The sequence below is a fragment of the Protopterus annectens genome, chromosome 1.part2 (genome assembly GCF_019279795.1).
Source record: "Protopterus annectens isolate FY-2018-M chromosome 1.part2, PAN1.0, whole genome shotgun sequence".
NCBI lineage: Eukaryota > Metazoa > Chordata > Ceratodontiformes > Protopteridae > Protopterus > Protopterus annectens.
The window spans coordinates 1,157,155,205-1,157,177,812 of record NC_056727.1 but is presented as its reverse complement, the minus strand read 5'-3'; positions in this window follow the sequence as shown (position 1 = coordinate 1,157,177,812).

Below are 22,608 nucleotides of genomic sequence, written 5' to 3'. Positions count from 1 at the left end.
TCAGTTACAGCAGAGTTAAAAATCACAAGAAATATGTAAAACAACATTGCAGGACATTTTCAAATAAATAAAGAAAATATCTAAGCTATACTTTACTATATTCCCATCTGAATTAAAGATAAATTACTGTACCCTAGACTTACTTACAGCAAGGCAAGTGCAGAAGTGGTGAGTGGATGTTCTTAAGTCAAAGACAAAATATAAAATGCCCTGTTTCTCTCTCTCGCTCTCTCTCTCTCTGTGTCTCTCAGAGAGCTTTTAAATTAATATCAAATATTACTGCTGGGATACTTGCAGCATTATATCACTTTTTGTCACCTGACCTCAGTTCCCAGGCTAAACCCCCATTGTTAGAATCTAGTAGCATTTAACATCTCCTTGTGAAAACACATAAACAAGGACCTTCTTGGATCTTTTGTCAAATGGTGTCAGTTATAAAATAATTTACATTCCTCCACATGTAAAGACAATGCAAAAAAGCTTCTAGTTCTAGACATTGTGTCTGCTACTGCACTGAAACTGAGAAATAACATATTTTGTTTATGGCCCAGCTATCAAGTAAATTAACCTCAAGTATTCTTAAGTTTTGCAAGCTAATCCCCTGTTAAAATACATAAATCTAAACAATTACTATAGTGTATAAAATATCTCTTCAGCACACATGTCTACGCAATATGACATATAGTTCTAATATAGTGGTAACACAAGCAATTCCATCCTGCTGATATTCACAAATGACATGTAACTATTTGCAAAATTCCAGATAGCTGTCCTTGCTTACAGTATCTCACTCTGTCACACTTCTATCTAAATCATATTAATATTTTCAAATGACATATAATTATTTACAACATTCCAGATAGCTGGGCTAGCAATGTGACAACAACAACATAATAATGTTATATAGCCAAATGGACTAAATCAAGAGTGTGAAGATGACATATAGGTGAAGCAGACAACAATGTATGGTGCATGATTTTGTTTGTGGTACAGGTGCCCATTTTTTTTCCTTTTTGTGGAGATTATGGACTGTTACAGAAGGTGCTTAGGAATAAGAGGGTCAGGTAGATAGGTTAGGTAGCAAGTGCAGACATACAGGACATACAACACAGACAGGGATGGTGATGGCTACAAAAGGTTGGGTACATTGGATATGTATCTGTATCCAACTTGAGGACAGTGAGAATCTAGTCCCCACCCTCAGAACTGTCATCACTGTCTCCTGTGTCAGTTTCTTGGTTCTGTTTTGTCAGTACAGCACAGGAACTTTTTTAACTTTGCTGATTCAGGCACTGATGGCCCTCTCCATAATGTCCTCCATCATCCCTGTCAGCTCCCAATGGGTGAAAAATTACCACCTCCACTAGTACTGCTCCAAGAGGGTACCACTGCAACAGCAGTGGGGGTAGAGCTACCTTACGCAGGTGGAGCTGGTAGAGCAGCAGCTCTGGAGGCAGTGCTGACAGATTGTGACCCAGATGAGCGGGTGTCAATGCTACCTGTACTGGTGCTGTTGCAGACTGCTGTGGATGTATGTTGAGCTGAACTGCAGGGGTCAGTCTAGCGCCTGTGCTGATGGTCATTTTGCTTTCAGCAGCAATATATCCCCCCAAAAAAGAGAGATAGATAGGGTTAAGGGCAACAAAACAGAGAGAAATATTTCAGTGGCATGTCACATTGTTTTTATTATTTCACTACAAAAACAAATCTGACAAATAAATAAACATGTTCACCTTTGACACATCCAGATATGATGTGAAGGCATTAATGTGTCATGAAATAAATCAATCTCAGTGCTATTATATAATCTATTTGCTTTTCTTTACTGGCAAAGTCCATCTGGGAACTGAAATGCTCATTTTCAGCAGAGGCCCAATAAGAAATGGAAACATTTATTTGACTAAGCCATACGAAATACATGCTTTCCAAGTTAATAATTTCATTTTCCAACTTTGAATTGTTAATAACATTCAGTATTGCAGTTATTTTATAAATGCTACCCTGTAATAAAAGCTAATTTCTGCTTATGGGAATTGAACTCACATACAGCTAAGCTTGTATACTCATTGCCTAATGCAATCACTAAGAGCTATTGGTGAAGCTATGTCTGCTTGGTACAAAAGTGTGGGCATGCCTGCTCAAGGTAATATGGATTAATGGCATGAAAAACATTATCTGGCTTGCATTCATACCTGATACATGCTTACCCTGTGTCTCTCTGAGGTGAAATATTCTCTCCTGTAGTGCTTCACAGTCCCGTGTTATTTCTTCTGCAGCTGTGCAGTAAGGGAACAAAATAAACACTATATAAGCATAAAGAATAACTGTATTGGCTGGATATTCCATGCAATATCACTGACTGGTGATGGACCACTATACTTACATGACTGAAGGATGCTTTGTGTGTTAAATTCATCATCCTATCATTTCAGAAGTTCCTGCTTGTGCCTCTTCATGTCACTGTAAAGGTGATGAAATTGCACACAATGACAGTTGCACTGGAAACAGCCTTGGCCAAGCTCTTCTAAGTCTCAGCCTCATACTGAGAGCTAGTATAATCCCCTTGCAGTAGCCTACAGCTGTAGTACTTTGCAAGGAGTGCCACAAAAGTCTTGGACTTCTCAACACCCCAGATTTGTGCTCAAAATGGAACACCATCCTTACCTTTACCACCCATGTCTATAGAAGTCAAGCTAGACCTATGCTTTTGAATTGATGACCAATTATGATCTCATAGGTAACAATGCACAAAGACAAACAACCTTGTCAGCTACATTTGCACAACTTAAAGCACAAAAACGGCTTGGCAGACACAATGGCATGGATTACATGCAAAAGCAATGAAGATGTGAAATGTGGCAGTGAGATTTGGCCATATGCAATATTCAACTTATTTACAGATGTTCCAGTGTTAGATATTGACACACTTATGATGTTTCTTACAATCATTGCTGGTTGGAGGGAAAATAGTATGGCTTGTGACATACTAGGATTTTGGGAGGAACACACTGTCAACATTTAGTACTATCACCTTGGAATTGAACCCATGAGAAAAAGAAGGAAGAATGTTAACATTTACTTATAAAGTGTCAATGCCACAATAGAACATACCTTTTTACATTTTCACTTGAGATATATTATTTTCAAAATTAGTTGAAATGTACTTAAGATATGCCTGTATGTGTGTGACTTGTACTACTCATGGTGCTAGATGTATATCAAAAGGAAGCATTCATGGTTATAAATACATTTCAGAGGCATGGAATTTCATGACATGAGTAATACATGCTGAGGTATGTTCTGTACATACTCTGTATGGCATACTGTCCTAAACACATACTTGCAATATGTGATGAATCATAATAATTATAACAAAGCAATTGTGCACATCATACCTATGCAAGTGTATTTTAAATTAGCTATCCTTATCACTATCGTGCTTAACATAATTTATTCACATTATATTGGACTTGTATAGCAAGACATCAATGATAACTTTGCTGCAAAAATCATATTTATAGTACTCATATGTATATCCTGTTACTGTCCTAAATAATCATTTGTGACAAATGTAATTCTGACCCCCTCAGTAAAAATATATGTAAACTGGATTTGAACCCTGCATTACCATTCCTTTTTCCAGACTTATTGTACTTACACCCTGTGCCTCAGAGATAGATAGCTGGGAGGAACATTTTTTTTCACTCAGTACTATCCATAGTGCTGATGGTGGCAGACTAACACCAATCTCGTTTGCACTACAGAAGGCAGCTAAAATTAAATTTCATATTTTTGTCTTCAGATGTGAACCATGCTTATGCACTGCCAAGCGGCATGCAAATGTAAAAATGAAAACAATGCACTTAAAAGAACATTAAAAGGAAATGAAAACAACCAAAGGGTATAGCTACAATTAATACTGACATCATTTCAAAGGAAATATCTATCAGGATTATTACATGAGATATGTTGATATAATGCATCAAATATAATATAGCTTTCCAAATGTCATGTTACAGCTTTTCTGTTATAATAATTTAGAAAATGCCAAATTTCACCTCATGCATGTCACATTATTAATACTAAGAAAACTTGAGATTCTAATAACAATACATTCATATACAAAGATGTATCTCAAGGTATATATATTCTTAACCACAATTACAAGTAAACTGGATTCAAGCCCTATGCTATCTAAACTTTTTCCCTAAACTCAGTGCAATTATATATTATGACACAGAGACTGGTAGTTAGCAGGCCCATTTTCTTTACTCACAAATATCTAAAGTACACAAGGCAGCCCATCAGCACTAGGCCCAACAGGCCAAATTACATCTTTTTTTTTGCCTTGAAAAATGAACCATTGTTCACTGTTAGTGACCACAGCCAATCCCTAGTGCAATGTCAAGCACCATCCAAAGTATGATGATAAAAAAATAAATAATATTTTTGTGTGTGTGTGTATCTGTTTGTGGAGTTCTCTCAACTTTGGCTTTCTTATTAGATGAAAATAGACACATTACTACTGGTACACAAACAACACCACATCTAGATTTGAGCCTTGATACCATTGCATGACCATTGCACATTTCAGACTATTTTCACTGTTTAGCACAGACAACAGACTGCTTTATGAAGAAGAGAAAGTAGCTTATGCATACTCAAGAAGTGGCACTGTACCACTTTACAGTAAAGATCCTACATAAACATCTTTTTACAGTTGTTCTTTGTAAATTCCCAGTAGAGCTGCAAATAATCAGTACATATGCAGCAATTAAGCTAATAATTCCTGTCACAATAATAATAAATATTTACAGTAAAACAGCTTTTGACAACCTTTCTTTTATTAGCATTATTCCCCTTTTTGTGCTAGTCTGACATAAATGCAATGTCATTTACATTTATTTTGATACACATTTTATAATTTCCTATGTCATGCATATGAATTACAGAAACCAACTTGCACTCATAGTTGCATTTGGATCATAAGCATTTAGTAATACAAATTGCAGTAAAACAAAGGGTTTTTCTCTTGTCAGTTAATTTAATGTTCTAACTTTTTGTTTATTCTATTCTCCCTGTCACACCCTCAATAAATATATATCAAATTAGCAGGAGTGTGAAAAACATAATTATTCCTGAAGTAAGACTAATCATTCACACTTTCAAGCCCTTAGCAAGTAACACTTTTCAATGCCTGTTCTTGCATTGCTAGGGTGTATGCACAAAATTGAGTAGGTCCTTACACCATGTTTTCCTTCCCAGAATTTAGTGCAGATTGTGGTATTCATGAATGCTAATGATTGGACACATAATTTGTATATTCAAAGTGCTCACAAGGTTTAATCTGCTTTACATAAGCTATAAATGTAGGTAAGGCACTTGTATCATAGGAGGGGATACTCACTTTTTAATGTTATTTGACTAGCAATACTTTTGTCTACTTTCAGAACTGATTTTCTGTAAAGGTATGTTATTCCCCAGGATTTAATAAAATATATGTAGGTACTGTGTAGAGCCTACATGGAATGTGTCTGTGTACATGACCATGGTTCCCCCTCGACAGTGCACTGTGTATATTAATGATGGCACACTGCTGAGAGAAAGCATAGGAACAGAGTTATTGAATCCATGTATGGAGAAGTGTAGAGGCTACCCATGGTTGCGGATGCCTGGTCAGATGTAATGTACAGGGTGAGGCAACCTGTAATGCTCCCCACTACTGTTGAAATGCTGTGAATTGTTTTAAACATGTAATATTTTATTTTTATGAATTTTCTTCCTATTTGTATGTTTTTCTGGCATGAAGGACAGCAATGCCAAGCTGCACTCAGATATATAAAGCTGACAACTGCTACACATCTAAAAATAGAAACCAGATGTAATTATCATGATTAAATTGTTTAATTTATTCTTTTATTCATTTATTTTTTGTTTTGTTTTGTTTCCATTTGCATGGCGTGAAGTGCAGAAAAGCCAAGCAGCTCTCATACATACATAGCCGACACCTGCCAGACATCTAAAAATTGAAACTGTATGTAATTAATTGATTATGTCTAGGTTTGTTTAAGCCTGTTTTCAGGGTGCAGGATGCTCACAGCTACCCTAGTGGTGTATGTGAAGGTATACTAGTTATCATGCTATCCAAGTAGCTAAATGGATAAAGTTACAGCCTAATGTGTAGTAGGTACTGGGTTCAAGTCCATAGCAGTCATAACATGTCTGTAATGTAATTTACTGTTTTTTTTTTTAATTTTATAAAAAATTGAGAAATATGGCAATGCAGTGTGTGGTGCGAAGCACTGCTTAAACATATTACTGGCTAGTGTACTTTTCACAGTGCTAAGTTTCGCAAAAATCTTAATTGTACGAGCTTTCTCGCTGCTCAGCTCTACTTAGCTGGTTTGCACACTGCTAAGCAATGTGGTGCTTTTTTGACTGTAACTCAATGACGTGTAAGGGTGAGAAAACAACCTATATTAAGTGCAATAAGTAGGAATTTTGCACCATTACTTGGAGTCTATTTGACTGTGGATATGGTGAGCAGTGCTGTGCATGCTTTTGGGTGCAGAAAAGGGGTGTTCAGGAGTCCAGTATCTTTGTTGGGCTCCTGGTAAAAAAATATGAACCCAGGCTGCTTCAAGACAGTTTCCAGGGCTCGTAGTGTAAGGCAGAGGCCTGGGACTGGTTGCATACCTCTCAACCTCTTAGAGCATGAAATATGGACAAAGCCAAAAATAAAAGTGGAACAAAGGCCCAGAAATAGGGACAGTTTTTAAATATTGTTCCTACAAACTTAGAAAGTTGATAGAATAACAGGTTTTGCATTTGTATGAATTTTTTGATTGGTATGAATTTTTAAACTCAAACATTTGTCATTATTTTTTAACTTCAGTCTTTAATGATTTGCCACAATTTTTTTCAGAAAGCCACAATTCTATGAAAAATTACCAAAAATATTAGGCAAAAATCTGGACAGTCTGCAAAAATCTGTACAGTTGAGAGGTATGACCAGTTGGCCAGGGAACTCACCAGTGTTACTGCTATCCCCCACACAGATGAGCAGTGTTGACACCATTTTGATGGCCTGAAGAGGAACAAGAGGGGAACCTTGGGCACCCAGGTCCAAGATGCCAGAGTAGGGAATGGCCCACAAATATGTAAGCATGTTTTCTAGTGTTTTACCTATATGCAAGGTGAATGTCTGCAAAACTGGTTTGCAGCTGAGAGGTCTTGCAATGTTGAGTCCCATGCCGGGCACCTGGCAAGGTTGCACCGTGAGTGTGGTAAGTATGGATTTATTATGCTAACTGTAGTGCAATAAGCAATAAAGAGTAAAGCATTTACTGCAATAAAGTATACACAATACAAACTGCAGTACAATAAATGGGCAAGTAGAACTGAAGTGCAATAAATGGACAATTAGAGCTGTAGTGCAATAAATGAGCAATAACAACTGTATTTGAATAAACAATAAACAATACCAATAACAGTAAGCAAAATGGTGTACAGCAGGATTGTGTTGTCATAACCTTTGCAGTAGAGCTGCATGCATTGCTTTTCTATGGTAAGGTTGCCTCAATCAAGTGTAACACTGTAATAGCTGTAGAATGTAAAACCAATAACCTGCAAACTGCACTGTTTAACTCATAGTATGGTCCAAGGCTGTCTCCAGGCCAATATCGGTCACATAATGCTCTTTGTTCCTCTTACTTCAGGTAATAAAGGTATATGGGTGAGTTAGCCCACTCTATGGGCAGATATTGTGTGGATTTCACAGACATTTATCAGAAATACCAATAAAGTTTACCAGCATTGTTGATTCCTAAATAAATCTGATGTAATATATGCAGTACAGTTGTATTCCATGCATGTAAGTTCTCCTGTCACTGCGGTCAATATAACACTGTAATAGTTCTAGAATACAAAATGAATGTCCTGTAACATGTATTGTTAAACTCATACTACTGGTACAAGGTGGTCTCCAGGCTATTATCAGTCACATAATGCTCTCATTTCCCTCCACTCTAGAAACAAAAGGTATATGGGTGAGGTAGCCCAAGTTATGAGCAGATATTGCGTTTAGATTTCACAGACACTTATCAGCAATATCAATAAAGTGTTAGTCAGCATTGCTGATTCCTAAATACATCTGTGTAACAATTTTCAGTTTTGATGTATTCCTTGCATGTCTGTACTAAGTTGCCGAAGTCAATTATTATAGTATTTGCAGATGTCCCCTGCGGTTACAGCTATTGTGTTCTATTCCAATGCCTACCAACTAAGGTATGACAGATGTCTGTTTTATGTACTGTACACAAACATGCCTCTCAAGTGTCATGATTTCTTGTGATGTAATTAAAACTGCCTAATCCATCTGTCACAGGAGTATCAGAAGAATGATTACCTGAAATGCAATGTATTATGAAATCCACTTACAGAACACCTTGTTTGTTATATAAGTCCACATTATATGAAACTGTTCTGTTTAATTGTGTACCTGCATTTGTTATTGTTTGACCCATAGTGACTCATGCTAACAGCTTGAGAGGTATGTACATGCCACATCAGCTATAGGAGAACTGTAGTCACTGTACTTAAAACTCACACTACACATCTGTAGAGTATTTATTATCAGTGTTTTCAGGGATATAATCTGCAATGTCAGTAATGGAATATTTTTCTATCTCTACCCACCCTTAACTTCATTTATTTATTATTGTTATTTATTATTATGATGTAATTATAACATATTTTTGTTAAACTAACTATATTTTGAAAATATATGGTTTATTATTATATTTTATTATGATTTAATATTAACATATTTTATTTAACTATATTTTTGAAAAATGTGGTTTATTATTGTTATGTTTCATTATAATTCAATATTAACATATCTTGTTAAACTAAATGTTTTATTGGCCTTATGGTTTAATTCTTACTGGCATGCTGTTAACATACTGACTGTTATTTTATTTACTGTTGTGTTACACATAATATACATTAATATGTATTTGGATTAATTAAAATGATGTTCCATTCTGTTAATACTAACAATGGTGTGGTTAATACCGACCTTAACTTATTGCTATACCTTATTTACCACAGCATGTCAAGGAAGGGCCGGTTCTGATTGATCCGCCTACCTTGCCTTAACCGTCCGTAGCACTGGGTCCCAGCACATCTGGGACTCAAACAGGTATTACTCCCTCTGCTGCCCCTGCACTACCTGTGGCATCTGGTAGTACTACCCCACTGGATGAGGACGGGCCTCCCTCTGGGAATGGTGGTGGAGGGGGAGTTGTCACCCAGGCTGAGCTGCTCGACTTGTGCACAGGATAGTCTACCATGGGTTTCAACACCGCCTGTGCCAGATGGATGGTATGCTGGCTGACCTGGTAGGGCATCCTCACCCTGGTGCCTAGCCACCTGCACTGCTACCCCTGGGGAAATGAAGAGCAGTGCAGATAGTCACATGGGTGGGGATGTGAGCCACTCTGCTGCCTTGTGGAGGCCCATCGGACTCAGATTCCACAACATCCTCTCTTTTCAAGGTGTTCACCCCCTCATTTGTTACACACCACCCCTGTCTGTCTTGTCTGTCTGCAAATGCATCCTCACCTACCCAATTTACTTACCCCACACATACCTATGACCCTTCCCCAACATTCCACTCTCACCGTAAAAAAAAGGGCACCAGTCTCCCCCCAAAAATATCATCCTATACATAGCTCTCCATTTTGAACATGTGTCCATTAGACACAATTAAGTTGATCCAACTGGCTTGACAATGCAGTTATGTTGCCCACACCCCTCTCTCTGGGGTTGAGAGTTCCAATTCATGTACAAATTCAACATGCACAGTTGTTGCTGTACAAGAAATGGATAGCTATGGTACTTTTCACACCCTTCCTGCACATACCTGTTTACCTTTCATTATGTTTTTCCCCCTGCTTGTACCCCATTTTATCATTTTTCTATCTCCCCATTTTTCTTTTCTTTATATTTTTTACCACTTTGCTGTTCAAAGCCACATCGTGTAGCTTTGCTAAGCTCAGCTAAATCGAGCTATATTGATTATATGTGTTTTTAAACTAATACACACTTACAAAATAAACACCTGTCCCATGTTTCAGACCCAAGAACATCACACTTGCAGACAACTGCATTAACCTGCCAAGCCACACAACTCTTAATTAAAGCAGGTGTTTTAAACAAAACATAATAATTGCCAGTTGCAGTCACTAAGTGTGTTTCAATGGAGCTGCATGCTGAGCAAACTTGATTAAGAGGTAATAGAAAAAAATCAGAGTGTATTTTGGACTCTGGAGCAATAGTACACTTCTAGAAAGCCAAAGACATAATAATGGATGTAAGTGGGGCCTGTGGTAGCAGGTAAATGCACCCGTCATCAGCATCATGTAGAATGACACCTGCTAAGGCATTATTGGCAAAATACATGTTCAACTGGGACCCTGGTACAGACATACATTCATATAAAGCCAAGCACATACTGATGGATGTAGAAAATGTATGTCACAACCTGTATGTGTGCACATATATCTTGCAAATACAGCTGTGTAGCAGTAATCAGTCTTTTAATTGCCTTGCAAGCAGTATATTTTGCCACACATAGTCCTGGGTTCAAATCTGATGATTTGTTCATAGGTTCATAGGTTGGTACTAGGCTATCAGCCCTAGAGCCTATGCAAGCCTAGCCATAACAATTCCCTGGATATTTCTTCCCACAATATTTACTTCTCTGGACCCCTGTCTAGCAGGGTGACTGACATGATCCCCGGGGTGAATTTCCTATCTCCCATCCAATCATCAAGGTTCCTGTTGAAGAGGGCCAATGAGGCGCTCTGCTTGACAAGTATGGGCAGTCTATTCCAGAGTATGGGGAGTCTCTGAGTCAGGAACCTATCCCTCCAGCATGTTTTGTTCATTGTAATTACAAGGTTTAGATCCCTGGAGCATGTGGCTCTGAGGGATTGGGATTTCTTTAAGTGGAGCATGTCCAACAGCTCAGTGTTTGACATGGCCTTGTATGTTAAGCAGAGATCGCCTCTGAGTAGACGATATGCCACAGAGTATAGCTGGACTTTTTTTAAACGGTCAGCATATGGAATCTGCTTTTGGCCTGTGATTCTTTTAGTGAGGTATTTCTGTGACCTTTCCAGCTATTGCAGATGTCTTGTGAGGTACATACCAAATGGGGCATTATACTCTATAATGGGTCTAATGAGGGATGAGTACAGTGGGACAATGACCTCCTTTTTTCTGGATGAAAAGCCCTTAGTGATGAGGTGTGCCACATAGAAGGATTTCCTGACTGTTGTGGTGATGTGGTTATCGAAAGTGAGACCACTGTCCACCTGTGTCCCTAAGTCTCTCATCACACTTTCGATGTTTAGTGTCCTGCCACCTGTGTGGTAATTCATGGGTACATGTTTTTTTCCAAAGGGTATAACTATACTTTTCTTGGCATTAAGCTTGAGCTCATGGCTCTGGCACCAGGCATCTGTTTCTGTAAGGCTCTTTTGTAGAATATCCACATCATTTGGGGATTCAGTAATGGCTCCCAGTTTGCAGTATTCTGCGAACTTTGTTAGCCAGAGTCCCTTAGTGTTGGCCTGTACTTCAGAGAAGTAGATGCCAAACAAGAGTGGTCCCAGGACTGAACCCTGAGGTACTCCACTTGTCACTTCTCTGGAACTGGATTTGGAGTTGGCTACTTTTACAGTCTGGGTTCTGTCAGTAAGCCAGTTGGCAACCCATCGAGTGACATAGGGATTTATTCCCAGCTTATTAAGTTTATCTATGATTCCAGAGTGGGGGGGTGGTGTCGAAGGCCTTGGCAAGGTCCAGATAGGCTGTGTGGACTGCCTTACCCTCGTCCACAGCTCTGGAGACTGATTCAAAGAAGTCGATCAGATTCAGGAGACAAGAGCAGCCCATCACAAACCCAAACTGGGTGGGATCCAGTGTTTGAAGGTTGCCAATGTCTTTGTTTATAAGTTCCATGATAATGCATTCCATGCCCTTGCAGATCAGGCTTGTCAGACTGATGGGATGGCAGTTCCTGGGATCCAAGGCAGATTCTCCTTTGTGGAGCAGGATAACTGTAGCTGTGTGCCACTCAGTGGGCACGAAGCCTGAGGTGAGGCTATGATTAAACATGACATTTAGGTGAGGTGCCAGTTCATTTTGTAGTTCATGTAGTACATAGCCTGGGATGTCATCTGGTCCCATGGATGCTGTATTCTTAGTTTTGGAGAGTGCGGTTTCTACCTGTGTGGCCATGATTACCGGAATTTGGCAATCTTTTGGTATTGAGATGGGCCCCTTAGGGGGTGAGAGAGGGGTGAAGTTGGCACTAAATCGATCTGCCAGGATATTGGCAATATCCTTGGGATCAGTATATTTAATGCAATTCTGTTGTAGCTCAGAGCAGATCTGATCATTGTCATTTAGATTCTTGACATAACTATAGAATGCCTTGTGGTTGTCTTTGGAATCTTTGGCAATTTTATTTTCGTAACTAGCTTTTGAGGATTTTATGAGGGATCTCAGCTTCTTACTGAGGCTGATGAGGGAGATTTTTGCATCCTGGGATTTTCCTCTTTTCTGCAACAGTATCTTCCTTCTGTTGTATAGTTTGTTTATAGCAGGGGACCACCAGATTGGCTTCCTTTTTTTGGAGAAGTGCATCTATTTGGGATGGCACAATTCATGCACGAGTGGATGTGCTCGCACAGTGCCTTAGTGTAGGATTCTGCAGTCGAACTTCCAGATCCTGTCTGCATGGGTGTTGTGAAGTTTGAAACGTCTGACTTCAGTTCCATGAAGTTGACTTTGGAGAAGTTTTTTAAGGAGGTTTCCTTACTGGGGGGTGGGGGTGGGATATGGATGTCAAGGGTGATTTGCTTATGATCAGACCTGACCAATGAGGGGGTGACCACTGGTGTGGAGCATCTATCTCCCATGTTGGTAATGACCAGGTCTAGGATATTGGAGCCCCTGGTGGGACAATGGATTAGTTGATCCAAGGTGTTGGAATTTATGAATTCCAAGAACCGTTGGGAAAAGGAGTTGGTACCCGATTAGTTTTCCCAGTTAATGGCAGGGTAATTAAAATCACCCAGTATTAGGGTGTTTGGTTGTATCTTATTATTTTCCATTATGTTTAGAAAGGTGTATTGAGAATCTTGGAGGATGGTGGGGGATCTGTAGCAAGCTACAGTTTGGATTGCAGTCTTACCTAGTGTTAGTTGCACCTGGAGAATTTCAGATGCATTGTGTTGGGCAACTAGCCAGGAGGTGTGAATATCCTTGGTGAATATGGACACTCCTTCACCTTCAGTGTTTCAGTCTTGGTTTTGTGGCCAAAAAGTGTGGTAAGAATTGTAGCCTGGTATTGCAGGGGTGCTCTCTGGAGCCTTGAACCAGGTCTCAGTTACTGCACAGATATCGATGTTCTCCATTTTTAGGAGTGCCTCAAGAGAGTGCATTTTGAGGTTTAGACTTGTAGCATTAAGTAGCATTACCTTCAGATTTTGCATGCTTGTATCTGTTACGGTGGTGGTTTTATCCTTTGAAACTTGCCTAAAAAAGGCACTATAGGGGTGGCAAGAGCTTTAGCCAGTAACCTGAATCCCAGGGGTGACAGGTGCAGACCATCTCTGGCAATGCATTGTGGTTTGTCGATCATGTCTTCCCAGGCAGACAAATACTGGATCCCCTTTGAATGACACCAGAAGCTTAGCCAATTGTTGAAGTCAGTCATTTTGTCCTTATACTGTGGTATCATTCTGGGTGAAGGCAGGATGCTACTCAGGGCTAGTGTCATACCTGCCTGGGTCACATGATCCAAGAGCTCTTCCATGTCTCTTTTCATGTAGTCCAGGGAGGTATGTCTCAAGTCATTCACTCCAGCATGGACAATGACAGAGTCATATTTGTACTTGCTGTGGAGTGACTTGAGTGCATGCATCATGTGGTGGATCCTGGCACCCGATAGGCAGCTGACTGTAATTTTCTCCTTGTTCAGCCTGGTCAGTGGGACATCAGTGTGCCTGACTATAGAGTCACCTATGACTAAAGTGGGTACATTGTCTTGCCTTAGGGGCTGTTGTTGGGTGGCACACTGGTGTTGTGAGCTATGTGTCACTTTGGTTGTCACTGGTGTTTGCATTTCAGTTTCGGAGGTCCTTCTTGCTTGGGCAGGTTAATGTTAAGGGCCTCCGCATATGCGGGTTTAGTGTTGCTATGTGTGGGTGTTGATGGTGTGGGTTTTGAATGGCTATGAGTTGCTTGAGGTGTAATGCAGGTGTTAACCTTCTCCTCTTGACTGCCTAGCACAATCTTGGTCGGAGAGAGCTTTGCTTCCAGTTTGGCTATGTAAGTGCATCTCTCGCAGGTTGTAGTGTTGGGTGGTAGGAGGAGAGGATTGTCTGTGTACATGAGGCAGTTGCCGCATTGCCCCAGTATGCCCAGATTCACCAGGTGGACAGGAGAAATCACCAGAAGCTGACCCTTGGACATGCCTGTTTAGGTGCTTTTTTGTAAAGTTTAAGAGCTGTTTTCCCTTACCTTTGCAAGGTACTTTGCAATTATAGGCTGTTTAGTGCCTATGATTAATGTGTAGAAATGAATTTACAGTATTGTGAATGCAGCAATTAATAACTGAGTCATGCACTCTTTATCCACACAATACATTGCAAATGACACGTCTGCTTTTCACTAATGGAAGTCATAGGTCTGCAGGTAGGAACACACTTCACATTTCCATATAGTAAAACTATATGTGCATAAATTGCTATGTCATGCATTAATATGCATTTACAGAGAATGTCAATGCCATTACTGCAAATGAGGGCTGCTAATATCAGATTGCACCACACAATCTTTCCAAAGTCACTGTGCAGATTATCACAGCTGCACAGCTAACATATACATTGGAAGTCCCTGCTTATAACAAGGCCTGCCCTCATACATGCTGCAAATTACTACCAGTCAGTAACACAAGGCCCTACTGTTTCACAAATTGTGGACATATTCTTATATCCTTACCCCATCTTACTCAAGGACACACCAAACATGTCGCCTAGTACTCTGTTATTAATACTGTTGCCTAACATACCTATCTTAAGCACATGCCTTAACTGGGGTGGAAAGGGTAGCTTCACTCTGGCTCTGCTTCTACAACAAGGCTGAAACAGCTCCCACAGTTACTCCTACAGCTTGTTGTCCTCCAAAGTGTTCACACTCTCTACTTATGTCTATTACCTGCAGCAGCAGCTGCAGCTTGTAGCACACACATTTTTATATAAAGGTTTCTACTACAGACCTGCCCTCTGTGACGATGCAGTCTCCTAACCCCAGTAATGTCCAGCACATCATATTAGAAAAGGGCCCTAATCTATATGAAGGCCTTATATATTGTACAGTGGTTACATGTCATTGGTTGATGATAGTGCAACTCAGCTGTATTGGCTGCAATTAGCATTTCAGACCCACAGATTGATTTAGAGCCAATCACCTGCTGATGAGAAGCATGTTTAAAAGACAAGCAGCTGGCTATGGGCAAACATTCTGTATGAGATTGTCATCACACAGAGCAAGCCTTTGTGAAAACTTTGCTATCATCACATATCAACAGAGGAGTACTGCAGTCCATCATGTATGTGACTGATTTTGTGTGCAACAGGATGCAGATGGGTGAATAGACTTACAGGGAATAGGGATTACAGCATTAAGCCTGTCTTAGACCTGTGATAATGACATGTCTTTGATCTCCTGCTGTCTTGCACCTACACGGGACGTACAATACATCAAGGGTGCATTGTCTTTTCTCTTTGTGGCACACTGCTCTTATTGGACTGTCCCTTTATAGTTGTTGTAATAGTACACTGCTATTTATGTGGCACTGTTCTTATGACATATTATCAGTGGGATTCCCGTAGGGGGCACACCACAGTAGACTCAAGCAGTATTTGTCATGGAACACACTTAAATACCTGACTATTGCTACTACCTCAGTTGTATCCACACACTTAGTAAGTTTGCACACTGTGGAGTATGACATGGGTGAGCAAGCAGTGGATATTGCCAGCCATTTAGTCCTTGCTGTATCTCTACATAGTATACTTCCATGTATGCGATCCTGTACTGCGTTCCCTTTTTGATGCCTCTCAGGAATCATGTACCTTAGATGCCATGCACCCTTCTCATATGCTGGAAATGAAATTATACTGGAAGGACTAAGGCAACATCATCACATCCTACTGTCCAAGGGGAGGCAAAACATGGACAGTGTGCTACATTGTGGGCAGCCCTTGTACTTGATGTCAATGGCATGGGCTATCAGGCAGGACATATGAGCAGATTTGACACCACACAATGGACATAATCAATGCTGCATGATGAAGGGCAACAGATGTAGCCAGGGATCATGCCATCACAGGTGGAGGGCCTGCAGTGGAATAACCACTCTCGACCACTGAGGAATTCCTGGTGAACCTAGGCACACATGACAGCTCCCAGGCATCCATCCCAACATACATCATGAAGGTGGGTGCCACATATTCCACAGCTGAGGAGCATGCAGGTAGGCTTACTGTGATCAACATTGTAATGTTGCAGCAGTCAGTGTGTCAGGCTGTACATACTTTTACATGGGTATCAGGTCTTTCTTCTTTGGGGGGTTAACCTCAGTTATACTGTTATACTCAGATTGTGACCAATACAACAAGTAACACAGTAGCTACTGTAAATGTGAGATATATGAATGTATTACCTTGTTGTGTTGCAACATGAGTTGGTACTGACAATACCTCACCCTAAACTTTTCACAGGTCCATCATTTATTGGCCAAGGCCACAGTCTTGCTCCTGATAAGCATGACATTGTTTTGTTAAAGAACATTTACATTCTATAAAAGTTAAGGGCCAGACTAATGCCCTGTTTAAACATAATTTTGTGTGCAAACAGAGTAAAATATTTTTATTTTCCATTCTGGAACAGGTACCAAATGATTTTAGAGGGGGTAATCACAGGAGTGTAGTTCAACAGAAAGAAACACTTTGGCAGTGACAGTTAAGAGCAGATAAACCTCCTGGTTTAAATGAGGAAATTATTCTAAAATGCCTTTTAAAAAAGCAAAAGGTTGAAAGGAAAATAAATTAGGCAGTGAAACATGTAGTTACATGGGTCTCGGACATTTGCTCAAATGAGCAAATGTCCGAAACATAAATGGCCAAGTATACTTACGCGAAAGTGCTTTTCACTGAATAAGCACTTTCACATAAGTATGCCTGTTGCCAAGGCCGTACTATGGTGCAGATAAGGGAAAATTCCCTTTTCTCCACTGTAGTGTGGTCTTGAAGGGAGAATATTAAAGTAGGGGGTGTGGGGGGCACAGGGGGGCAAAGCCCCCTCTGCTAAAACGTTAATGCAGTATTTTTTTTTTGTAACATGCTTTAATGAAAGTGCTTTTTTGATAAAAGTGCTTTCATTAAAGTGTGTTCAGTTGTTATGGAGTCGGGCATTTGCTCATTCGGGCAAATGTCATAGATCCATTTCAATATATTTAAGATAGGTGTACTGGGTTTTTATGTGTTGTTTTATCAAGTATAGTTTCATATTGATTAATTACAAGGCAAATTTTACTGGTCAAATTGTGCTTGATTTACTTGAAGTGATTGTTATAAAGATCTTGAGTTGAATGTGTATTTTGTTCTGAGGAAGTCTTTTTTGGAGGAAAATGGAAAAGAAAAATTTTTGACTACTAATCCAGTTGTGGCTATTCATTATTATGAGTACTGGTAGATGTTTCACACACAATAGTGCAGGTATTCATGTACCGCTTTTTCCTTTCTTATCACAGGTTACTGAGGGGATGATGTCTGTTCCCTACACAACCTGATGTCAGTGCTTCTTTGGACTCTGATGATGATGTTGGCCACAGTGAGGCCTAGGTGGGGATGTTGGGGGCTGAATCTGTCCCAGAGGTAAACATCCCTCTTCTGCCTCCATTGTCACTGCACACAGTCAGTATGCCCACACATACCCAGTCCTGGAGGCCACAGATTTTGGACAGTCAGAAGGTGGGGACATTAAACAGGAAAGTGTGGCAACTATGGCTCCATTGAGTGTAGACACTGGCCATAACCAGGGACCTGATGAGGTCTCAGACAGTCAGATTGACATGGTTGCTTGTAGGATGCCTGCTGTCCATCCACCACCTGTTGCAGGTGTCACATCATGGGTCACTCAGCACATGTTTCAGGCCATCATGGAGGCACAGGCACATTTTGAAATGAACACCAGACGTATGCTCAGGGTTATGGATGCAGCACAGTCTGACATCTGTGACTGCCTCCACCACATTGAGCACACTCTGGATTGGTTCATTGATGCAGTGGACATAAGGTGGGCTAAGACAGTGTCTGCTTTTGACTGCACAATGTGATGGAATGTCTGGCTGGAGTTGAGCATTGGAACCATGGACATAGTTCAGCAACCCCATCTTCTGAGAGTCTACGTGGCCTTGCACAATCATGCTCCCATAGTGGCAGCACATCCAAGGTTACAGAGGGGAGTGTGCTGTCCACACCATGATGTGGCATGCCATGGACTTGTGGTTCTGGCTAGTCCTATGGGGGACATGGTCCCAGCAGACAGCAGTCACCATCAGGTGTACCTTATGTTGTATGATGTTGTACTGGCTGCATAGTTACACAATAACAGGTGTGTCATGGACTTGTTTCTGTTTCAGGAGTTTGCTGAGATAACCTATGGATGCACAGTGGCAATAAAGCAGCACAGGATGGTATGTCAGCACAGCAGAAATATGTCTTCAGCAAGGTACAGCACTATAAGTGCATGGCTCCATAGTTTCTTGTGTGTATAATAGGCTAACAAGGACAATGGTAGCATACAGTGTACCCATGCACCATTAATCTGTGATAAGGTCTGCTGCTATTGATAAATGTCACCAGGATTTTGGGAACTAACACAACTACAAGTTGTAGTGATGATGATGACCCATCTACAAATATCCTTTGTCCAGTACTGACAGTTGCCGGACACCAGTTATGATTGTCATGTTCTGCATCCCATTGTGTAACCTGCACATGATGTGTGTCACAGCAGATGTGTGCTTTACATGTATGGGGTCTATTTCAGGTAGGGTGTACTGTCTGTGTTACATACCTGTCTCTCCAGCATGTCCGATGTACACCACAGTGATGTTATAGGTGTGTAGCACAGACAAACACGTTAGGGAAGTGTAATATGTACACACTGTGTTGCTTAGTCATGCCATGGCTCACTTGCCCAAAGGATGGTCCAGGTCCTTACCTACCATGCCCTGGAGCAGTGCCATGACATCTCTGCAATGGGAATCAACGTATCACATCATATGTCTACCAATATGTGTAACCCCTAAAGCCACCCCCAATGTGAGGTCCTCCCTAGTGGGATCTGGCCACAGATCAGACTCCATAGAACAACCAGTGCACACCCCCCCCCCCGCTTGCAGACAATATAGACATATCCTGTGGGATGGTTGACATAGCATGACTGCAACTCGCCTTCAGATTGGACAGAAAAGTATGCAGAGCTGTACAACAATGCATTATGTCAGCAGCATTACAAGTCCATGAACTTGGCTGTATGGGACAGGTGGGACACAGGCTCATTATGGCTCAGCAAACCTAACTGGTGGACAGCTGCCATTAGCCGGCTGTACAATAACAGGTGGACAGTGCTGTTTGACAGCTGGGGCGAGGATGCCCTCCAAACATGGAGGGACTACCTCTTCATCTAATAGAAGCACATGGTGTTGTTGTGATGTTGTGCAAATACGACAAGTGCCAAAATTAGCCACCCACACAAAGCAGAACCAGAAGGCACCGTGTAATTGCATGTGTGGACTCAAAGGACAGGCCCAGGTTGTCTATGACCTCATACACCATGATGCCACATATGGTGTGTCTGTAGTCATACCTAACCTGTGCTCCCACAATGTCTTCATCAACTACACTCCCTTTTTATCCAACACATGTGACACATGACATTTCTACAACATGTCCCATAATGTCCATATTTACAGAGCAGTTAGTAAATGGTCTGTCAATGGAAGGTACACAGCATCTATTACACATGCTAACATACCAGGTTGTAACCCACATGTGATCTGGCAAGGATGACTCACACCATTGGGCAAACCTTGCAATCATACTGACACCACTGGCTGCACACCAGCTGGGTGGACAGCGGCAACTGTTACACCCTTGCACAGAGGTGGTGCATTCACTAACAAACAGAACTATGCACCTCTTTGTCTATGTATCCATATCTGTATGCCTGAAGGGGCAATCATCATTGAGCTGATCAGCACACATCTATGTAATCTATACACAGCTTGGATGTGTGATGGGGGAGCATATCTGTTACACATGGTGGACATGTCCAAGGCAGTCACCAAGGACCTGTGTGATGGTATATCAGGGCGTACAACCCTCAGAGTGAAACAAGCTGTCTGACTATAGTCCACACTCTGGCAACATTTACAAAGCACCCATGTAGGCATCCACAATACTGTCATTGTAGGGGTCATTATGGGCCCTACTGATGGCACAAATAGACAACATAGAGACATCCACATCCAATAGCGTATCTGTAAGCAGCAGTGCACACCAGGGTGCAGTCCTGGGTCTTCTACTGCTTGGAATCCATTTAACCACAATACACACAACTACTGACTGACTGTGGCTAACAATGTTGGTTGATTCCTGCAAATTGTGAGCACTCATAGAGTCTCTGTGGTGTGTCACTATCCTGCAAGAGGGTATTGTGAACACATGCATTTTGACACAGTAATGGCCATAAACTCCATGCAAATATATATATATATATATATATATATATATATATATATATATATATAGTATAATTTCTATCAGCTAGACCTATGTACCTGGTAAGTAGCACATCAGTCACAGCATGCGATATCCATACTCAGGGGTGAAAGAACTGCATACACAGACCTGGTCACACAGGTTTACACCTAATGTGCCTGAAATCAACATGTCTCTACAGTGGTATGGCAGCAAACATATGGTATAGCTGAGGAAATGAGGACACAGTCACCAGTACGCAAAATACTCTTAACATCCACCTACTCTACCCTCAGCATGCCAATATCTGAGTGCAATGGCCATTTATTGCCATACCATTCCAAGCAGTACTGGCAATTGCACACAACAGTATAGTCCCTCACAAGGACACTTCATGTCTTCAGTATGTGTTCATTGGGGAATGTCTGCAATGAGTGCTATTGTTGCCTGCAGCATATAGACTACTCAGAGGTAATCTGTGCCTTGCATAAAGGGCAATGTGTGGCCCTGCTTGATTTCCTATGCTGCCTATTTGCAGGTGGCATATTAGATGGATGACTCACTGTAAGGACATTAACCTAGTATGTGACATTAGTAGTACATGCTTGTGGGAAAGATTTGTCTAGCAGATGTAAACACACCCATGACACAGAAGCCTGCTTAATGGCATGCAGAACACCTCAGTGCACTTCAACACATGTCATCTGTATGATTGTCTAGGAGACCGTCATCTCAACACATGGCATCTGCCTATGTCCTTCTTGGTCTGGGGCAATATGTGCTGATCCTGTATAAAGATGTCTATGATTGTGTGGACTGTATCGCTATTATGCTAGTTAAGTATAAAACATCTTATGGTTCTATAACATGATGTAAAATGTTCTAACAGGCTCACACACAATCAAGGCTATACTGAGGCTAGCACCATTTCCAATCACTGTGCACAAGACATGCCAAGGCACACACTTAGTAAAAGTTGTCTGTTTGTAGATGAGAACACTTTCCTATGTAATGGTGCATTCTACAGACCACAGTACATGTTGCATGCAACACACCACATGTCTGCTATTATTATCAGTTTATGACATATTATGCTTGATGACATCAGCAGGCATTGTTGTGGTCAGTCCTTTGAGGGCCACAACACCTGCTACAAATAAAACACTGCAAAACCCTACTTATTCTTAAGTTACCTAGGTGATAATATTTACGCCATACAGACACACACACACACACACACACACACACACACACACACACACACACACACACACACACACACACCAAGAAGCCTGGTGTGAGATTAGAACCCCTACCTATCTAGTTTTACTCACTATATATCACAGCACTTATCGCACATGCCATGGCTTAAGTCTGACAGTACACTGTCAGATGGTAGCCTTAAGGTGAATGACATAATCAGGCCTTGTAGAAGAGGGCAGTTTGGAGGTCAGCAGCAAGTTAGAAGGCCAAAATATTCATAACCATTGCAGGTGGATAGCCCATGAGCAAGGACGTCGGGAAGCGTACGTACTGTACGCACTTCAGTACAGTTTTTCAAATGGAGGGGTAGAAGATAGGCACTAGGACCCAGGGAGAACCCCATGCCAAACTGAAAAGAAAAAAAAACTCTCAACTATCCCGAATTTTACAGAAAGATCTGTTTTAGGTATGAAAGTAAGAGGGTGTCACATATTCC